Source organism: Dipodomys merriami, unplaced genomic scaffold (genome assembly GCF_024711535.1).
Source record: "Dipodomys merriami isolate MVZ:Mamm:240054 unplaced genomic scaffold, mDipMer1.0.p SCAF_2, whole genome shotgun sequence".
NCBI lineage: Eukaryota > Metazoa > Chordata > Mammalia > Rodentia > Heteromyidae > Dipodomys > Dipodomys merriami.
The window spans coordinates 114,961,811-114,983,413 of record NW_027203381.1 but is presented as its reverse complement, the minus strand read 5'-3'; the positions used below and the strand labels follow the sequence as shown (position 1 = coordinate 114,983,413).

The following is a 21,603-nucleotide window of genomic DNA, read 5'->3' as shown; positions in this document are numbered from 1 at the left end:
GAGCTACGATCCTCAGATCTCAGCCTCCTGAGTAGCTAGGATCATAGAGGCTAGTCACCAGCACCCAATAAATATTAGAATTTTTTTGAAGTTCATCTTACCCCCTTGCTTTGGCTTAGGGTTAGAATACTGTTTGTCCTAACTATAATCCACCACCTCAAGTGTCTGCAATGTTCAATAATGGACTCTACTTGTTTCCCACAAATGTCCTTGAGAAAAAGGCTTGTTTGCACTGGCTGAGCTCTGAGTCAGCTCAAATAAACACAGTCTTGTAAGTGGGGTCTTGCAGCAGACCAGTAGCCAGGTCAGAGGATGACAATTCTCTGAGAATGGAGCTTTGAAAAGGCTCCAAGTACCATCTGTTCTATCCAGCTGATGTCGGCTGTTCACCATGATCCCAGGTTTCTTCCTGATCCTATCCTGCTGGCTTTCAAGATAGAGGGGTATGGATCAGAGAATGAGGATCCGGCCATCTTTTTTATATATTGCTTTGATTGATTTTAAGAGTTCCAACACAGTTGAAACTGACTTTTTTGGTTAATACTGATGTCACTTTTATGACAGAGAGAATGTCTGATGTCTTTACTTCACCATTCTGGCTGATCTCTTAGAACGTAATTTTGATGGAGACTTTCAACCCTTAGAAGTATGCCATGGAATACAGTCACCACTGGTCCCATGTGGCTAAGGAATCTTTGAAAGGTGCCTGGTGGAGATTCACGTGTGCTTTCGGTGAAAATACACAATGAATGTCAAAGGCTCACTAGGAAAAGAAGTGAAAACATCTCCTTGATCATTTTTATTTTGACAATATATTTGAAATGATCATACATTGACTGTATTGGATTCAGTAATGCAGAATATTCCATTTAGTGTCACTTCTTTCTACCACTTAAATTTTTGTATGTGTTAAGCAGATTTGAAGTGGATCCTCCGTGAGTCAGGTCTTAATCAATGGTAGAAAAAAATTAATCACATATATAATTTTGATATATTTCTGTTGAGCTAGAAGGAAAGAAATGCAAAAGAAACCTCTCATCTGGTAAGTACAAGTGAAGTCAGGTCCACTTTAAATTAGGAGACTACAGTGAGAAAGAATAAATAGAAAACATAGCTTTGAGAATGAGATGTGTATTTTTCTGTGAGATTCTGCAGCGTGGAATCCTCCCCAGATACTGACAGCATGGGACACGGGGCTGCACTGGCTCCTGGAGCGGGCTCAGGTGGAGGTCTCCACGTGGGGTTTTCATTAGGGAAGGTCCTGGGCTGGGAGGGTAGCAGGATAGGACAGAAGAGTTTACCTGAGATGCCACAGGAACAGGGGTCTCCTCTGGTACCACAGGAAACTCAGGCTAGAGAGGTTTTCCAGGTGAAGGCTGAGGCCCTGTTCTCCACATCAACCAGCCCTTGGATGTGAACTGCCCACTGGGGGAAGGCTACTCTGTGGCCAGCCAAGTTCCTGAGGGCTGGGAAATGAGCACCTCCACAGAGAAGCAGAGCCTGGGGAAGACAGCTCAGCAGCACTTCAGAAGTTGCCTGCTGTGTACGGAGCGAAGAGTAGTGGATTTGAGATGCCATTTATGTGGAGCACTAAACTAGATGTTTATGTATAGGTGTGAGTGAGGTGGGGAAAGGAACACACCAAACCACTAGGGAAGGCCAAAGGAAGGGCTGGCAGTGGCTGAGATGGGGGGGATGTATAACATCAGGCATTATCATTGTCCTCCAGTGCTCATGTATTACCAAAGGGAAACTAATAGCTTTTCAGTATGGGCATGCCCTGCGCCCCGCATGGGTTCAGGGTTGGGAACCGCTGTAGCTGAATGGTAGGTTGTACTTCATGAGTTCATAGAAGCCTGGTCCATGGTATGATACTGTTGAATAATGGTGGAAAGGTAGGACTTAAGATCATGCATGGTAGCACACTCCGGTAATCCCAGCTACTCACAAGGCAGAGGTAGAAGGGTTACAATCCTAGTTCTAGGGGAAAAGTGTAAGACCTTATCTGAAAAAAACCCCCAAAAACCTAAGGCCAAAAGGGCTGAGGTATGTCTCAAGTGGTACAGTGCCTGTCTAGCAAGTGCAAAAATCTGAATTCAATTCCCAATACTCCCAAGACGAAGGCAAAGAAGGAGGAGGAGGAGGAGGAGGAGGAGGAGGAGGAAGAGGAAGGGGTGGGGGTGGGAGACTGGTAAACTTTTCAAGAGACCCAGTTGGCTCCTCAGCAGGCGCTAAACATGAATAGTCACCCAATTTCACTCTAAAATGTGAGTGAAATAAACCTGGGTGCAGCTTCAGGTGCTTTGTTATAGCAACAGAAAAGAAAGGCAACCTTCTATTTGGAATTATTTCCTAAATTTGGCCTCCAGCAAGTCCATACACTCCAGACATAGACAACAACCCTAAGCATATCTGACATCAAAGGAAATGAAGCAACCCTCATTGTACTGCTACTGGGCCACATGACATAGGTCTCATTGTACAAATGGTTTCTTTCGAAAGCCTCCAACAGTCTGGGAAGGTGGCTCAACAGCAGATGTTTGCCTTGCACACACAAGGCCCTGGATTGGATTCCTCTGCACCACATAAGCAGAAAAAGCCAAAAGTGGAGTTTTGGCTCAAGTTGTAGAGCACTACCCTTGAGCTGAAGAGCTGAGGGACAGCGCCCAGGCCCAGAGTTCAGGCCCCACAACCGACAAAAAAAAAAATAAAAAATTTAAAAAAGGCCACAAACCTGTTATTTTTATCTAGTTGAATTATTCCAGTAATAGTCTTTCCTTTCTTATTTTTTTTTCTTGTGCCAGTCCTAGGGTTTGCACTCAGGGCCTGGCACTGTCTCTAAGCTTTTTGCTCTCAAGGCTAATACTCTATCACTTGAGCCACAGCTCTTCCAGCTTTTTTTTTTTTTTTTTTTTTTTTTGGTAGTTTACTGGAGATAAGAGTCTCACAGACTTTCCTGCCCAGACTAGTTTTGAACTGCAATCCTCAAATCTCAGCCTCCCCCCCATAGGTAGGATTACAGTGATATTTTTAATATAAAAAATTATAGCAGATATAGATTCTGATATATCAATATTGTATCTTCTCTAAGCTTGGTTTTCTCATTCACTAAAACAAGGATAGTGGTTCAGGCCCTCTTTCCTCCGGAAAGAATGAGGGAACTCTTCTGGACCAGGGAGAAGAATATTTACTTCTATCTTATTGGGTAGGGATTTGTTTCAATTATGCCACAAACTGAGTAAGGATTGTTTAACAATAAACAGTGCAGTGGCAGTGTTGACTAGTCATATTTAACACAAGTTGAGAGATGCCCACATAGAAGGTGTTTGGAACTCAATGGGACAATAGTCCAGTATTATAACAAGTTGAAGTGCACTAATTGAATTTTGGTCCTGACTACAAATGTAAATGCACCAAAGTTAAGAGCTAGGTCAGTGACACTTAATGGGTGAATGGATGGATCTAGATCCAAATAGGTCCAGGGTCAACTCCCTGATGCTGTGGGATGTGTCAGCTAGACAGAAATTCATTCAACTGCCACTCAGCCACTTCCTTTCCATGTCCCGAGCAAGCCACCAGTATCTGCAGGTTTGCTGTAGACCTTTCCTCCAGCCTAGATGGAGAACACAAATAAAGGAAGACCTACCTCCCTTGATGGAAAGTCCTGGTGCGTTCTGCAGCATTTTCCAAATCACCAGGAGTGGGAGGCAGGAAGAGGATGGTGGGTATTTTATTACACTGTAACATGCCACTGGATGAGTGGTGAATTAAAACATTGTCTTCAGGAATTTAGGTATTTCCAGCAGGAGAAATGTGAGAACAGTTTGATCTGGTAATGTTGACTTTAATTTTAACTAGTGTTCCTTGGCAGAAATCTAAAACCAATGCAGACGAAGGGATGGTCAAAAGCACCTAATCGTGGGCAGGGGTTTGAAGTTTTGGGGACATGCTGCTGCTTTTAAATTTTAATGTAAACAACCTCACGAGCTCTCTTCCTCTCTTATTTCATTTCTGCCATTTGGCTCTCTCACAACCAAAAGCAGATGATGAACCTCTCCCAGGTTCAACCTTCCCCCATGGTACCATCTCCTTCCCTAGGTACCATGCTCTTCTCAATGTACTTACTTCTCCCCAGGTCCCAGCATCGTCCCTGAATATAACCACCAGGTATAACTTCCCCACTGGATACAACCTCCACTAGAACCTTCCAAGTACATACAACCTCTGCACTAGACACAATCTCTTCCCTCTGTACCAACCTTCTCCATCAGTGTCACCCACTTTGATCGGTGCTAATCTACTCTCTGGTGGCCATTTTCTGTTAAATGTGCCTAAGAAGAGCCCATCTCAACAAAGACCAATAATCACTTGGTCTATAAGGACTTTGGTAATTGACAAAATACTTTTTTTTTTTTTTTTGTCAGTCATGGGGCTTGAACTCTGGGCTTTAACACTGTCCCTCAGCTCTTGAGCTCAAGGCCAACACTCTACCACTTTGAGCCACAGCCCCACTTCCAGTTAATTGGAGATAAGAGATAAGAGTCTCATGGACTTTCCTGCCCAGCTAGCCTTGAACTGCAATCCTCAGATCTCATCCTCTTGAGTAGCTACTATTACAGGCCTGAGCCACTAGCACCTGGCTGACAAAACACTTCTATCCACATGGTCTCCTTTTCCTCATCAGTGCCTGAGAGGCAGGTAGATCCTCTGGTTTCCAGATCAGAAGAGGTCATTTAGCAAGAGAAAAGACTCCTCACATCGCCTCACCTTCTTACACACATACCATGATTCCATGTTATATCAGGGCTTTCACAGAATATTGATGTCTTTGCTAACTGGACCAATCCAAAGAGGACAGGTCTGTGCCTGCACTTCATGCTGCACCCACATTCCAGATCCACAGGGGTACACACTGTGGGTGCCTCATTTGGAAAGAGACGGGCTATCGGCCCTAAAGAAGTTGAGCCCTGCGTCTCCCTATCTGCTTGGTATAGTGAGATAAAGAAGCGATGTAGGTCAAGCCTATGTTGTCATGCCTGGCACCAAGAGTAGCTGGTGTTGGTATGAATCCAGTACAGAAGGGGATTCTGGGAGAAAAGGCTGGTCTTTACCCTCCTGCAGCTTTTTCATGCCAGGTGCTTGGCAGGAAGCTGGAGACTTGTCCAAACAACTTCCTTTGCAAGTCGAGACATCATTTCCCCATGACGTCTCCACATCTGTGCGAGCTCATTCTAAGGCTGCGGAGAACCAGCGTGTACCCTTACCACATGCCAACCTCAGATTCAAGAACTATTATGCCCGCCTAGGAAAGGGGAAGACAGGCAAAGAGCATGCTCAGCCCAACATCCAGGAAGAACAAGAGAGCCTGTGCAGCCACTGCCCATGCAATGGTCACTAAGCTAGACTGAGCTGACTCCAGCCTTGTCTTCATATTTTACAAGACAACTGTCCTTGGCCCCCAAGGTCACAAAGGACAGCTAAAGACACGCGTTCCAGTGCTCTCAGCATGTGCAGCAGACACAGGAGCCCATTACACTCTATAGAGATGTAAACTGGGTAGTCCCAGATGGTTCTACACCAACAGGTTCTTATGAGCGTGTACACACCCGAGTTCATGCTGCTCAAGGCAGGCACTACTACACACATACACAAGTAGAAAGAGATGGGAGAAGTTGTTTTCTAAGCCAACTGGTAAACATTTTTATTAAACTTTATTTTCGTTTTTAACACTTGGTTTCTAAAGATCCATGAAGATCTGAGCAAGTTTGGGAAATCTGGGGGGACGGGGAGCTAAACCAGCTCAACCCCCAAATGCTAGACCCCTTTGTCAGGAGTCAAAATTTAGCTCAACCAAGATCACTTCTGGGAAATGACCGGGATCCTATCCTCAGAAGGCTTTGGAATCTTCTAGAATCTTGGCAACTTTTCTGTAGGCAAAAAAATACAAAAATAAAAAACAAAAAAACCCCTCAGATCCTTAGGAACCCCCTCTTCCTCCAGCTTCCTTCTCTTTGACTGTTTTTCGGCTATTGTAGTGGGTGGAATCTAAGTTAGTGGTGTTTTTCTACTTAGAGAAGCAAGAAAATTCCATTAACTGAAGAATAATATGGTTGACTGCCCCACGCAGGAAAGGCATTCAGTATGTTATGTTCTTGCTCCCTGTGTCGCTCTCAAGATCCTGAGGTCTAGACTTTGTGGCTCCTGCTTCCTAGGTTGTCCAGGTCTCTGGTGTTCTGACCTGTCCCCCCCACTCCAAAACACCCACCCACCCTTCCTCCCCACACAAAGAACAGCGTGTGCAAGAAGAGAAAGAGGACAGAGGCAGGGGCAATGGGTCAGGTGACTATCTTTTTTCAGGAAAAGAAAATAACGAAAAGCATCCAGGCATAAATACGAACTAGAGCTCATGCAGAGGGCTCTGGAAACACGATCAGGTCTGGAATCTCATAGCAAGGACCTACAATAATTCCCACCATTCCCTAACCCTTTGGGGTAAATGACCTCAGTCTTCCTGTTCTTTGTTGTTGCTGTTGTTAAAAAGAAAATAAGATCGGGTCCCATACTTCAAATATAAAATAGTATAATCAATTGGGAAAATAGGCCTATGTCCCAATGAATCCATGCCTATCTATATGATGGTGTGTCCATCATATAGATTCTTCTGTAAGAATGTTCTTAGCGGCTTTATTCATAATAACCCTAAAGAGTAAAAGCCCAATGCAGCATGAGGTGATTGAGAACCAAAACTGAGGTTTAGCCACACAATGGAATTATATTCCATTCCATTGTCACTATAACAAATCACCATGACTGAGTGAACTGAAACAATGAGCATCTTTTCTCTTGCAGTTTTGGAGGTCAGAATTCTGAATCCAAAGTCTGGGCCAAAGCCACAGATGTCCCCAAGGCTGGTTCTTTCTGGAAGCTCCAGAAAATAAGTCCTTTCCTGCCTTGTGGATCCTTCCATGTTCTAAGGATACAGGAAAAGGAGAGGAGAGGAGGGAAGGGAAGGAGAGGGGAGGCGAGGGGAGGGGAAGGGAGGGGGAGGGGAGGGGAGGGGAAAAAATAAAAATTTAAGGAGCCATATATTTTGGTCTAGCACATTTCATGGTGTATAAGTTTTTCCTAATGGGAAAAAAGAATGAGAGAGAAAGAGAGAAAGGCTGTGTGGGTGGGGGAGAAAGGAGGAGAGGCAATGAAGGAGAAGATGATACTGAAGGGGAGGAGGAAGAGATGGAAGAAGAGGAAGAAAAAGGAAGAAGAAAAGTAAAGATCTCTTTGGAAACACATTTTACATTTTCCTCTCTCATCCTGGAAGGAGTTTCAACAACGAGGAGCAAGAACCTGGCACTTAACTCACTTGAGGTCCTCAGTCCTTTGTAGCATGTAGAACACCTGTTAGCAAAATTAAGATTAATAGACTTTGTCAGAGAACCACACAGACATCCAGGTACAGAGAACAAAGAAAAGAGTGAGAAGAAGCGCTGGATATTGTCTGGGGTGACCTATGTAACCTAGGAGGCTTAAGAGGGGCTGGAAGGGGCTAGGAAGTGGAGACCCCGGTGTGGACATGTGGGCCAGGGCTTCATCATAGTGAACTAGGATTGATGGCTGCTGTCCAAGTAGTAGATAAGGGTCCTGCAGTTGCTCAGACCTGAAGGTCACCCTAAGAGGCTCCTGTTGCCTTCTATGATGATAGCTGCCCCAGAGAAGTGCCATCCCAAGGTAAAGGGGGCTGGAGGCTGATTATTTACTGCCTTCACTACATGGGCCTGGTGTTGCGTAGGAAGGAGGCATGCTAAGCTGTGGAGAAGGGAAGGAGTAGACTAAGCTATAGGAAGGGACTCATTTTGCTAACAACACCAAAGGCCATTAGCTTTTCTCAGATCACTTACAAGACAAGATACCCAACAAGAAACCCAAATATATATTGGCCATTTCTTCTCAATAGTAATACAACAAATGTGAGTGAGTGAGTGAGTGAGTGAGTGAATGTGTGTGTGTGTGTGTGTGTGTGTGTGTGTGTGTGTGTGTGTGTACAACATATCACCTCTTTCTAGCAAGTCCCTTCTAAATTTGAACACATTCTCATATATTTTTTTCAAGTATGGTTATCACAGTCTAAGGATCCTTTACCTTCTGCTCTTTTCAAGGAACATTATGGAAAAACATTTTCCCAGTTTCTGAGAGTCTTCATACACATACATCCCTTCCTGCCGCTGGATAATATTTTACTAAGTTGATCTGAGGCAGGTTAGCCACAGGGAAAGAATGCTGAAACCAACCCCAATCCTAGCCCCACCCCAGGGACACCCTGAGTTTATCTCCTCCCTAGTACCCTTCACGGGCCACTCCTCTCCATGGGGAATTTGTGGTCAGTCTGCAGTTAGGGCTTCTCCCAGGGGGAGAGAAAACCTTTTGGCCAGTTCTAACCAGAGGAGTCACGTGAGCAGCAAAAATGTGTGCTTCCTTAGCCTGACATTTGCAGAAAACCCCCAAATGAGTCATACTTCACACACAGACTTCATATTGTGGGATGAGGATTGTGTCCATATGCAGATTCCATCCAAAACCCTGCCATTTCCCTAGGAGCAGCCCACTACCATTATTAGGACCAACTCCCAGAGCACCCAGCCCCAGAAAGCTGTAAGTGTGGAATCACATGCTCACCTGAGCCACTCAGCGTGAACCTGCATTCTCCCTTAACAGTGTATTTTCCTCTGTGTGTGTGCATGTATGTATACTTTCTATTATAAACTCTGCTTTGCCACCTTACTTTTGTGTGTGTTTCTATGCAAATCCTTGTTTCTTATCTAGGATCTTTACCTTCAAGACTACCCACTGGTAACAGCTGAATTTACTATGATTTATTTGGCCCCTTCCTCCTTCATTGGACATTTAAGCTATGTTTCTTTCCCCAAGTTCCACTGTGGAAAAATAATGGAGCACACGAATGCACATGAGTTTAGGTAGCTGGAAACTTGGGGCTGTTTGTTACAGCAGCTGACATGGCCTGTCCTGACCTACTCACAGACTTAGCAACCTCTGGCAGAAGGAGGGCTGTCTTCCCCACACACTAGGGCTAGGCAGCATAGGCAATAATCATGTCTGGCTGCCCCCATTTCCACATGGGGTCTTTAGGGGTGCCTCAAGACCCTCTGCTTCCTTTGTCAGTCCTCTTATTCTATCCAGCAGCTCTGCTGGCTTGCTCTCACTTCTCAAACTTATGATACATCTGAGTGTCCCTGAGGGTTCATTGTGAGCAAAGACTTGGTTCCCAGAGTGGCTCTATTGGGAAATGGTAGAAATTCTAGGAAGATGGGGCCTAGTGGGGATCTTTAGGTCATTAGAGGCATGCCTTTAAAGGTGATTCTCTTATGACCTCTTGAGTTGTTGTAAAAGGGTTGTTGTAAAAGTGGGTGCTCAGCAGCCAGTGTACTCCACTTCCTGCCTCTCTGTTTCTTTCTCTACATAGGTTCCACCATCCCCCATTCTCCCTGAGATCCTCATCAGAATTGAGCCAGTACAGAACTGAGCCATCTTTTGAACCTATGAAACTGTGAGCTAAATAAACCTCTTCTCTTTCTAGAGTTGGCCACCTCAAGTGTCTCATTGTAGTAATGCAATACTGACGAACACACACCCATGTGGCTTCACTTTCCATTTATAGACAGACCCACACATGTGAATGCTTACCAGGAAGGTTTAGCTAAAAGATCCACCTTGAACCTGCAACGCCTTCATCCTAAACCTGCCTCCCCTGTTGGCTTCTTTATCTCCATGAATGATACTATCACCCATGATACTCTATGAATCTGCCTTTACCATTCAACACTGAGACATCTTCTCTTTTGCTGCACTGTCAACCAACCTATCAAGGCCTACCCCTCCTAACACACTTCACCCAAACTGCTATGGTCCTAGCTCAGGTCATCGGCACTGAAGGGGCCTCCGCCTGGTCTCCTGTCCCCCCCCTGTGCAGAAGCCAACCTTTTCATTATCACTTTTATATTGCATACTTCAAAGGTCCTCAGTACCCCCAGAAGGAAGTCTAAACTCTTTAATATGACTAACCAGTCCTTTCATGATTAGGCCCTACCACCTCCTGTCTCATTTTCCATATTCCATCCACACATACTAACCTAGCCAAACCCAAGCACATCTTCTCCTAGCCTTCGCTTATGGAGTGCCTCTCCTACAATATTCTTTCCTGCCTTCTTGGCTGCTCCAGTTACAGTTATGTTTTATATTTTATCAACAATTATCTTTTGAGTCTCCTCTATATGGCATAAACTATTTAGCCACAGAGAAAACTATTTAGTCTTATGAGCTTGTGTTTTGGTTGAGGGAGGCAGACACAACACACGAGCAAATGAATTCATAGAAACTGTCTGAAGCCAGGCGCTGGTGGCTCACACCTGTAATCCTAGCTACTCAGGAGGCTGAGATCTGAGAATCAAGGTTCAAAGCCAGCCTGGGCAGGAAAGTCTGTGAGACTCTTGTCTCTAATAAACCACTAGAAAACTGGAAGTGGTGCTGTAGCTCAAGTGGTAGAGCGCTCGCCTTGAGCTGAAGAGCACAGGGACAGTGCCCAAACCCAGAGTTCAAGCCCCATGACCGACCAAAAGAAAAAAGAAAAAAAGAAACTGTCTGATTGCAGTAAGCATGAGAAGAGGGGAGTAGAACATGTAGCATGGTGCCCTTGTTAACTGCACTGGGGCATGAACGTGTGGCTTGGCTCTTTCACATGGCTGGCACTCTACCTCTTTAGTCACACTTACACTTCCAGGTTTGGGTTTATTTTTTTAATTGGGGAAAAGAGTCTGGCAGATTTTTCTGCCTAAGCTAGCCTCAAACCTCAATCCTCAGCCCTCAACCTCCTAAGTAACTAGAATGACCGATATGAGCCACCAGCAAGATGAGTGTGCAGTCCTCATTAAGAAGACCACATTTAAACATGGCTACAACATGACACCTTCTTCAAACCTTCTAGGAATTTGCCAGGTTAAAGGCCACCTCCATGAACTTCTATGCAGTCTGGAGTCATCCATCATAAAAGTTAGCATGCTTTGCAATATTTTCCTGTTAACTTGTTGGTAAATATTGGAGACAATATTCATTGCCTACGGACAGCTCCTCATGTATGCTCATTATGTTTGTTGAACAGATAAAACCTCACGCTCATATTTAAAAGCTATATAAAGAATGTTGTGGCAGCTATGATGGTGTGCTTTATGAAACATTTCCTCATCACTGTCTCCTTTGAGAAAGGCAGATCTTGGTGTCTCCTTTTAGCCGACAGTCAGCGAGGTTTAGGTTCTTACATAGCATGTCATAGCTAGAGGAAAACCCAGTCTCAGCTCCCACATCTCCACACTCATCATGCTTTGAAGAAAACTCCACTGTCTTCCTGAGCCACGGTTTACAAAAACACAAACCATTAACCAAGTGCATTAGCCTCCTCAGCTAATGGCCATTCAATTGTCACTGCTCCTCCTTGTTCACTGCTCTCATGTTCTCTTTTCTCCCAGACAGCTCTTACCAAATACTGGAGCCAACGTGTAAATCCAGAAGTAAATCCTTCTGGAATTTCTTCGTGTGCCCACTGCATAGTTCACCTGTGTTCTCTTAGTATTTTCCAGATCACTTAATGCCATCCCCCAAGCACACAGGTAGACTGCATTCAGAAAACCACGACGCAGAGATCAATTGAATGACTTTCCTCTCTGGCACTCTTTGGACCAATGTTGTCCTTTCAATGTGTCGATTCTCCAGTGTGGGATTCATAAAAGCTATACACAGAATAGCAGGCAAGAGTCAATTCAGAAACAATAATGTCCCCAGCCATTGCCTGGCCCCTCCTCCACTAACAAAGGGTTGCTCCATTTGGACATAAGAAGCCAACAAGATAGGATGGGTAATGGGAAAACAAAAACAAAAACAGCTGTAAAAGCAAAGTTGTCTTATATGGCAGAGGGCTGGCCCCCATCAGAGTGGCCTGGGGTGGGCTGGCACTGAGGGGGTTGGAGAGGTGAGCTAGAAATGCCCTCACTCCATGAGGTGAAGCTCGGGCAAGAATAGCCGGATAGCTCTTGGTACTTTTCCATTGGGCACTCACGAGTTCTTGCCCTCTTTGGCTCTTTGTCACTTGGCCCCATAAAGACGCCTACTTCAGGGAACTAAGTACCAGCTCATGCCGCCCACCCACCAAATGGCATGTAGGGAAGAGGGTTAGAAGTTCACACAATCTTGCCCTTTGTTTTCTTGTGTTTCTTTCTGCAGAGGTGCTTCTAAACAGCCCAAATGATGGTGGTAGCTGCCTAGATTTTGTGTTTGTTGCTGGTTTCCCTCCTCACTCCCCCCATTCTCAGGAGAATGGGAAGAGAGCAGGGGAAAGTTAACTAATTTGCTGAAGGACAGTTTGTAGGATGAGTAGGCACAGCAGATGTAAGCCTGCATGCTTTGAAGTGAGTTGCTTTGTCTACGGCCATACATACCACCCTGAACACGCCCCATCTCGTCTGAAATGAGTTGCTTTGTAACTATAAGGTTTACTACCTCCCCTCAGAATTCTGTCCCTGGGGAGGATAAACACTAAAAATTTGTGGGTTTTTTTTTTTTTAGAGAATTAGAAAATTCTCCCACAGGGATAAACCTTTAGGGGTAAAAACAATAGAGGAACAAATCTGTAATTCTAATAATCAGGGGTCACTGATTAGACCCTCACCTTCCTCCCAACCTCACCTCTCATGGGTTGTAAAGCTCAAATCCTACTCCTCTTTGCATTCTAGACGTAGAGCATTCAAACAGCTCGACTCCTTTGAAAAGCAACCTTAATTATGACCACAACATATTACTTTCCACAGGAACAGAAAGGAAAAGACCACACTGTCTATGAGTTTTTCTCTGTTTCTGAAAAAAAAAAAAAGTATTTTTCACTTAAGAATAAAAGCTCTAAAGTTGCCTCAGGTGGCCCTCGATATAGATAGGAAAAGACAGCCATTCAAATAAATGACAGAATGGGAAATGGCATCATGGCAATGTGCTACTGTTTCTTTTCAAAACTTTTTTATTTCTGGGGGGGGGGGGGATGGATATCTAATGTGAGCAAAATGTTTTAGATTGTAAGTGTTGTTGCTATTTTCCCCAGAAAAGTATGCGTCAATGGTTACAGCAAAATCAAAATTAATAAAATAAATCTAAGGGAAGGATGAGGTAGAGCTGAGCTGCTTTTCTTCCCACTTAGAGGTGAATCCGGAGAGCTTGTTGGGCCATCATTGAAACTACAGCTGGTAGCGTAGGACGTAGTGTGGAGCATGCTTCTGGGTTTAGATAGTGCTGGGTTCAAATCTGAAGAGAGTTCATTGTTCCTCCTTGGGGAGGTTACTTGCTCCCCTTCTCTCCACTAAGTTTCCTTGCCCATAAATTGAGAGACTATACTTATGTAGCCATGAGATTGAACAACTATGGATCAAAACTGCTTTTCAAGACATTGTGTCGTGCCTGTATTCCTAGCCACTCAGGAGGATGAGACCTAAAGGACTGAGGTTCAAAGTCAGACTGGGAAGAAAAGTCCACAAGATTCCATCTTCAATTACCCAGCCATAAAGGTGTTGTGGAGGTATGGCTCAAATGAAAGAGTGTCAGCTGTGAGCAAAGCAAGAGACCCTGTGTTTAATCTCTGTACTGCCACCAAAAAGAAATTGTATCAACTTTTGCCTAGCATGCACAAGTGGACACTGTGATGTACACCTGTAATTCCAGCACTCAGAATTCTGTTGAGGCAGAAGAATCTTGGGTTCTAGGCCCACCTGTGGTATGGAGCAAGAACTAGTGTACAAAAAAAATCTATATTGAACATTACAGATTTTTCTTGTCATTTATCCCTAAACAATACAGCATAACCACTACTTGCATAACATTTGTGCGAGGTATGAAAAGTAGTGTGGAGATGAGTTACAATATGCAAGGGATGTGGGTAGGTTCTATGCAAATACTACAACACACACACACACACAAACACAATTTCTTCCTTGTGTGGTCGAGGTTGTGAAGTTAGCACAAAAGCTTCAAGACTTCCCTGCCTGACTATGGACTCACAGCCAAACTGAGCAATATTCACAAAGTCAGCTCACAAATTGTATCATGGTATCACATCAGACAGGGGTTCTAGACAGGGCACCAGGAACTGAACAGGCATTCAGGGGTCTAGAAGAGTCTTCGAATACACAGCATGTGATGGAAGTCAATGTTCTAAATAAGTGATGAGCCAACTTTTCTTAAAACAGACCTGATAGTAAATACTTGCAGGGCTGGTGGGCCATACGGTCTCTGTCACCGTGACTCAACTCTGCTGTGACATAGCCTGTAATAGTTTGTGAACTAATGAAGCTGGTTGTGTTCCAATAAAGTTTTATTTATAAAACAAATACTAGACCAATGTTAGCCTGTAGGCTGTGTTTTACTGACCTATGATCTAGATTCATTCATTTGACAAATACAGACTGACAAATACTATTGTCTGACATCTACTAGAGACTGACATCTACTATTGTAGATGTCTTGGGATATAGCTGCTGCGGAGTGCCCATCAGTGCTTATTTTTCATTTTTGGTGGTACTAAAATGTGAACTCAGATCCTCCTACCTACTCACCAAGCACGTTACCAGTGGAGACATGCTTCCAGCTCTGTTTTGTGCTGGTTATGTTTCAGATTGGGTCTCACTTTGTGTCCACATACAGGATTGGAACTTCCATTGATTGGATCTTCCATTGAGATAGAGTCCGGCAGGCTTTCTGTCCAGGCTGACCTGGAGCCAGTCTTTGCCTCCCACATAGCTTGGAATGATATGAGTACACCATTGGTGCTTGGCTTCTTTTTTTTTGTAGTACTGAGGACTGAACCCAGGGCCTTGTGCACACTAGGCAAGCTCTGCATTTCTGACCTGTGTGCCCAGCGCTCAGTATGTTAGAAAGGTATTTGTTATTGTCTGTTTCCCACACTGAAGGCAATATTAGAGAATGATCACTTGGGTGAAAGGCTGCTGAAAGCTGGCCTGAGCTGAAGTCTGAGAATTAGCCTTTGTATTCGGCAACAAAGAAGCTATTGGTGACCTTGATAAGAACAGTGTCCCAGGAACAAAGTCTGACTGGAGGCAGTTCAGAGAGACAAGGAGGGAGGAAGCAGGAACAGAGACTGAGCCTGAGTATGTCTCTGAGGGACGTGCAGGCGTGAGGAGGGAGCTGGGGAGGAAGGGGATGGAGGAGGCTGCTGCTTCAAGATAGAAAGTGTAGTGACTGTCCACGTGGACATGGATCCAGCAAGAAGGAACAATTGGGCATTGTGACATAGGAAGGAAAAAAAGAGGGTTACAGAGGCAAGAGGACGTGGGTCCAGGGCTCCAGGGGAGCAGGTTTGGAGCCCCATTGCTGGGGAAGGAAAGAAAGCAGCACAACGTGGCACATGTGCAGCAGTTGGGGAGTAGACTGGGTCTCTCCTGAGCACTTCCCATTGTCTCAGAAAAGCCAGAAACAATAGCATCAGATGGGAATGTGGAGGGAAAGAAACTGCGCTAGGAGATGCTTTTGAAATGGTCAGCTCACTAGAATCCGTGGCCAGCCCCTGGCTAGTTTACAGATGGAACCTTTGGGAGGGCTGGGATCTGCCTCTGCTCAGTCCATTGACGGAAGGGAGTGGCCTTGAGTCCCCAGCCCTAGCTCCCTGCTCCCTTCTGTCTGGCTCCCCTTCATACTGAGCTAGATGCTGGTTGGATGGTTTTCCTGGCCCAATCTATAGGTATCTACCACTAGAAGAGGACGAGGGGAGGGCCTTGAGCCGAGCCTTGGCATCCGCTTTTCATTTCCTCCAGCAATGAATGGACATTCTCATTGCTGGAGGAATTTCGTTTTGCCGGGCATTGCTGGAGTACTTCATTTTGTCAGTCTTTAAATTTTAGTCACTTGGGTATTTTTGAAGTCCACTCATCCAGTGGACATTTACTGCAGACCCACTTAGCGTCACAGACAACAGGAAGTCCATCGTTCACTTGATGGTGCTCAGAATTCAGAACGCCCTTCGGCTTCCCATGGAAAATCGTGGGAAGCGCACCTGGAAGGTGTGTCATTTGGTAGAAGTCATTTGTTTTCATAACTGTCCAATGCAATAGGCTTTGCTTAAGCTAACCAGATGACCATAACATTCAAAACTAAAAACATTTCACTTTGCTCTAAAATAAGCAATTCCATCCACCCAAATTCACTAGAAAATCATCAGCTCTCTAAAGGAAGCTCTCAAGTTCTTCTAGGGCAGCTCAGTTGAAGTCCTGTTTCCCTCCTAGAACTAAACACTGTTTGTCAAGTATGCTGTCAACCTCTGAAGAAGCAACTCTGCGAGGGGAGCCCTGGCACAAGAGCCCCTGCTAGATTGTCAAGCAAGTGTTGATGGTGCAGGCTGTGTTGATGCATATGATCAACACGATTCATGGTTGATGGATGGGTTGGTTGGTAGATTATTGGTTGGTAGGTTGCTGGTTGAATGATTTTTTTCAGCAGACGCGATGTTTTGGTAAAGATGAGTTTGTGCCGAGCTACCAAATACCATGTGACCCCACAGCCCTCATTGTTTCTGATTTCTTTCTCAAGGGCAATGGTATCCACAAGACAAACCTGCCTGTGACCTCCTGGTTGTGCCCATTCTACAGTCATCCCCTTGGTTTTGCCTTCACTATTTTATTCATTGTAATGAGATCCTCTTCTGCAGGGTGCCTCGGCGGGCAGCTGCCATGCAAATCCCAATGTGCCCCTTGAGAGACAGTCCATGTCTTTGTCACACATTTGCTGGGAATGGCAGTGTCAGGTTCTGTGCCAGTCAGTGCATGTGTCTTCACCTTAAACTTCCCGAAAGCTGTTGGAGGTGGTTCATGTCACATCACCACCCCCTAAGGTATAGATGAGGAAACTAAGGCTCAGTGCTTATAGGAACATAAGCATCTGAAAGGCCGAGACAGGAGGATCATGAATCCAAGGGCAGCCTGGGCTATGTAGCTAACATATTTTTTAAGGGACCTGCAAGATCTAGAAACAGCTCAATTGAATTTTTCTGTGATCTGCTAGGCCACGTAACAACAAAATTATTTAATGTACCTATGAAGCAAAACTTTTAGGTACAGACGTTCAAGGCTTCAGAATCTTAAAGTGAAAGAAGCAACGTTCTCAGGTCACTATGGTGTCATTATGAGGTCACTCTGGGGTACCACACATGCAGTGGAGGGCCCCTGAGGACCAGAATTTGGCGTTCAGAAGAAAAAGACTTTGTCTCAATACTTACTTCTTCATTTGATCTAATGAGTTTATGTGACCTCTAGATACAATAGTTCAGGGAAACTTAGAAGCGAGTTTTATAAAAATTAAAGACTACTTGGTTAAAGACCCATTTTTATTATTTGGTGGAGGAAGTCATTTGTTTTTATTACTGGCCAATGTAGTGGACTTTGCTTAAGCTAACCAGATGATTATAACATTTAAAACAAAAGAAAATAACTTTGTTCTAAAATAAGCAATTCCATCCATCCAAGTTCACTAGAAAATAATTAATGGTCTGTTCGATACCTTGTTATATAGCTCTAACATTCATGGTCTTTAGGCAACAAATATCAGTCTAGATGAGTATACTATAAAAACACATATGTACACACATATATGGTCTTTGAGAACCATGAAATTCAGACTCTTAGGTGATACCATATCAGAAATGAGTCTATAACTATACAAAACATAGATCCTAGAGTATAAACCAGTGAGAAGTAAACTTCACTAAGTTGCTTCTGTTATAACTTTAAAAAAAAGAAAGAAAAACAATTGAACTTCAGAGAAATGAGAAATACAACAGCTTTGCTGTTTTTCTTCTGTTTTTACATGTTGCAATCCCTTTTGCTGAAGGGCAAATTCTCCCCTAGAAGATACACAAAAACAACTTCCTAGAATTGCTGTTCTTGAGCAAGACAAGATACTCTTATCAATCAGCTAAAGCAAAAGTCTACTTCAGTCTTTGTCTTTTGTGGTTCAAGCTTTCCCTCCCACAGACATGCAATTAAACATGTGTAGTCAGCCGAAGAAACTTATTTTCCATCACCATTTGCTGTAGTGGGTACAAAAATATATTTAGATTTTTTTTACATCCAATGTAAACTTTGGAGTGTATCAGGAATTCCTGAGAGCTCTGTGCAATGCCATTCTTAGCCCTAGCTCCCACATGGTTGGTAGGCAGAGAAGAACGTAGAAATCTGCAATGGAGACGGGGCCCCTAATTCTGATGCAGAGGGTTCCAGACCAGGTCTTATGAAATCGTCACTCGGCAGACACAAATCTTAAAGCAAAGTTCACTTTTAATATGATGAGTGCCACCAATTATACAGCAGCTGAATTAACTGCTTGAAGGCAAGCATTATAGAACCGAAACGAAATACTCCTCTCTCACTATACGCCCACAGCTGTTTTTGTTGTTGTTGTTGTTGGTTTTGGGGCCTGAACTCTGGGCCTGGGCGCTGTCTCTCAACTCTTCAGCTCAAGGCTAGCACTCTACCACTTGAGCTACAGCGCCACTTCTGGCTTTTTTCCGCTTATGTGGTGCTGAGGAATCGAACCTAGGGCCTCATACATGCAAGGCAAGCACTCTACCACTGAGCCAACTTTCCAGCCCTCAGTGTATATTCTTGAGGTACACCTAGGCTCTTTTTACACTTTCTTTCTATGTGCTCTACTTCAAGGAGGAAGGAAGGACTTTGTGTGCGTGTGTGTGTGCGCGTGTGTGCATGCACATTCCTGGAGCTTGAACTCAGGGCATGGGTGCTGTCAGATTTTTGCTCAGTTTTAGTGCTCTCCCATTTGAGCCACAGCTTCACTTTTGGCTTTTTTTTTTTTTTTTGGTGGTTATTTGGAAATAAGACTATCATGAACTTTCTTGCCCAAGGCTGGCTTCAAACCGTGATCCACAGATATCTGCCTCCTGCCAGTCTAGGATTTGGGCACGTGCCATGGGTAACAGGCTGGGAAAGGATATTTGAAGAACAATTCACTTACCTTCCTCATGACGGATTCCTGTGGTGATCCTGTGTTTTCCAGAGCGTGGCATCTCACCCAGGGCCCAGCCAGAGGTACTCTCCTGCTTGCCCTGAACAACATTTGAAAGTCAAAGCCAAATCCAAAATGGGTTTCTGCAAGCCAGTATCAGAGCACTTGTGACTGAGGCCTGCCAAATCATGTGTCAGGTTAAGTCTAGTTCCTTCCGCATGCCGAGTGGCGATGTTTAATGAAAAAACACAGCCCTGAAAAATGAGTTATGTGTTATACATATTCATGACAACTGAAACAAAACCCCAGGAAGTACAAATGCCCCCCCCCCGTCATCAACACTTCACCTTTTTCCTGTGGTTATTTAATAATAGTGTTTTGGAAGCTGTTCCACAGGGAGCTGTCACGTGACAGCATCTCTCCGGCTACTGCGTGCCCCTCTGTGGTCCAGCCTGGTGCCAGGCAGTAAGAGGTGTAGGAGGGTGGAAAAGCAAACAAAACCTTTAACAACAAGATTCTGGCTTGGATTCTAACAGCACAGGTTACCGAGCTGATAGGCATTTTGTTTTGCTCACTGAAAAGGCTAGTCTGTATCTTCCCTGGATCATTTTCTAATCTCACTGCAGTAGAGACATTCTCAGCAAGAAAGGCCCTCTTGTTGATGTGCCCTTTCTATTATCACTCTCACTTGTAGGATTTGGATAGTGATCCGCTGCTTCTGCTTGGGGATAGGCCAGCTAGCAAACTCTTCTGTGGATTGGGCCAACCTCAGTATTTAGTCAGATCACTCTTAGTTCTGAGCAAAATGACATGGGAAGTTAGACCACATCCCAAGCCCATCTTTGTTGATGGAAATGATTCATCTCTCTGGCTCCTCTAGGAAAGCAGCTATATTTGACCTCTTCTAATTTGCAACTTGCATATTATCCAAAGGCCCATGTGTTAAAGGCTCGTTCCCTAGCCTATGGTGCTACTAAGATATGGTAGCACTTTTAAGGGGAGGGGCTTAATGGGAAGAAGTTAGATCATTGAGGAAATGCTCTTGAAGGGGATGCTGGGACCCCAGGCTCCTCCTCTGTCTGTCTTTGCTTCCTGGCCACCATGAGGTGAGCAGTTCTTCTACCCTGTGCTTCCCACTCTGATGCACTGCCCTTGCCACAGCCCAAATCAACAGGGCCAAGTGACCATGGACTGGGAAACCTCTGAAACCATGACTCCAATCAAACCTCTCGTCCTTTAATGCTTGCAAGTATCCTGTCACAGGGACAGAAACCTGAAGACACATAATCCAAACTGCATAATTACATAGGCTGGTCCTTTTATTTGCTTTTCGGGGTTTTTTGGTTGCTTTTTAAAAATGTTTTTTGTTTTCTTGCTTTTTGATTTTTGCTTTGTGGTTTATAATACTTACGACTTCCCAAGAACCACAGGGAATTCGTGTATGCATTTTTTGGTTTTTATTTTTGTTTTATCTTTAAGTAATTGTACAAAGGAGTAGCCATTTAACAAAAGAAGTTTATGAATGTATCCTGATCAACTTCACCCCTTTCAACATTCTCACCCATCCCTCCCCTACCCACTCCTTCCCTCAGTCTTCTTCATTTTATAGGATATGCATTGGATTCTTGTCTACATTGCCTCCCTCTTTTTAGTTTTTAAGGTATAAATTTGATTGAGCCAAGGGAACCCAAAAAACTGATAAAACATTATTTCTGGGTGTATCTGAGAAGGTGCTAAAAGATTATTCATGGGCTAAGAAGATAGTGCTTATCAAAGTTGGTGGACAACATCCAATTTACTGAGGGCCTGGGAAGAACAAAATTGCAGAGGAAAGGCAAAGTTGACTCTCTTCTTGAGCTAGGACATTAATCTTCTCCTATCCTTGGATACTAGACTTCCTAGTTCTCAAAACCTTAGGCTCTGGAACTTACACCCTCCCCTGACTCTTCTTCACAAGCCTTGGGATTCAGATTGAATAACACCACCAACTTTTCAGGTATCGGATTACATAGCAGAAGCTCACACAATCCTAGATATCCACAGTGGGCTAGTTCCAGAACCTTCCCACATATACTCTCAAGTCCCCAAAGCCCATAGACATTCAAATCCCTTCTATAAAATAGAATTTATAGTATTTTATATAATTTATGTTCAACTTTGCAAATACTTCAAATTATGATTGCTTTTAATACCTACAACAATGTAAATGCTAACTAAGTAGTTGTTGAACCATATTACTACAAAAAAATGACAAGAAGAAAATCTGTACACGTTCAGGAGACATGCAATATTTTAAAAAATATTTTCAACAAGTTCACGGTTGGATCTACAGATGTGGAACTCACCAATGCAGGACTCAGAGATGTAAAATGATGGCTGTATATCTACTACTATTCTATTTCAATGGAGACACCAAAGTAATATGCCCTTTCCATGGGATGATCTCTTTAAACTATCAAAAAAAAAAAAAAAAAGAAAGGGGAGCTGCCAGCTTTCCCCTTTTCCCTGGTCTCTTCCTTCTTCCTCTCACAGAAC

General features: G+C 44.0%; 1 long non-coding RNA gene across 2 annotated transcripts in view; it reads right to left on the bottom strand.

Moving 5' to 3' along the window:
* The window catches only part of LOC138832505 (uncharacterized), a 71,243-nt gene that overhangs the window by 13,159 nt on the left and 36,481 nt on the right, over window positions 1–21,603 (bottom strand). The window contains exons 2-3 of one of the 2 annotated variants that reach the window (XR_011373575.1): window positions 19,078–19,322; window positions 17,453–17,950 (exon numbers count right to left, since the gene is read on the bottom strand). This is a non-coding gene — a long non-coding RNA (uncharacterized lncRNA). Of the gene's footprint in view, window positions 1–17,452; window positions 17,951–19,077; window positions 19,323–21,603 lie in introns of those variants that run through there. The other variant, XR_011373576.1, reaches the window with a different exon arrangement.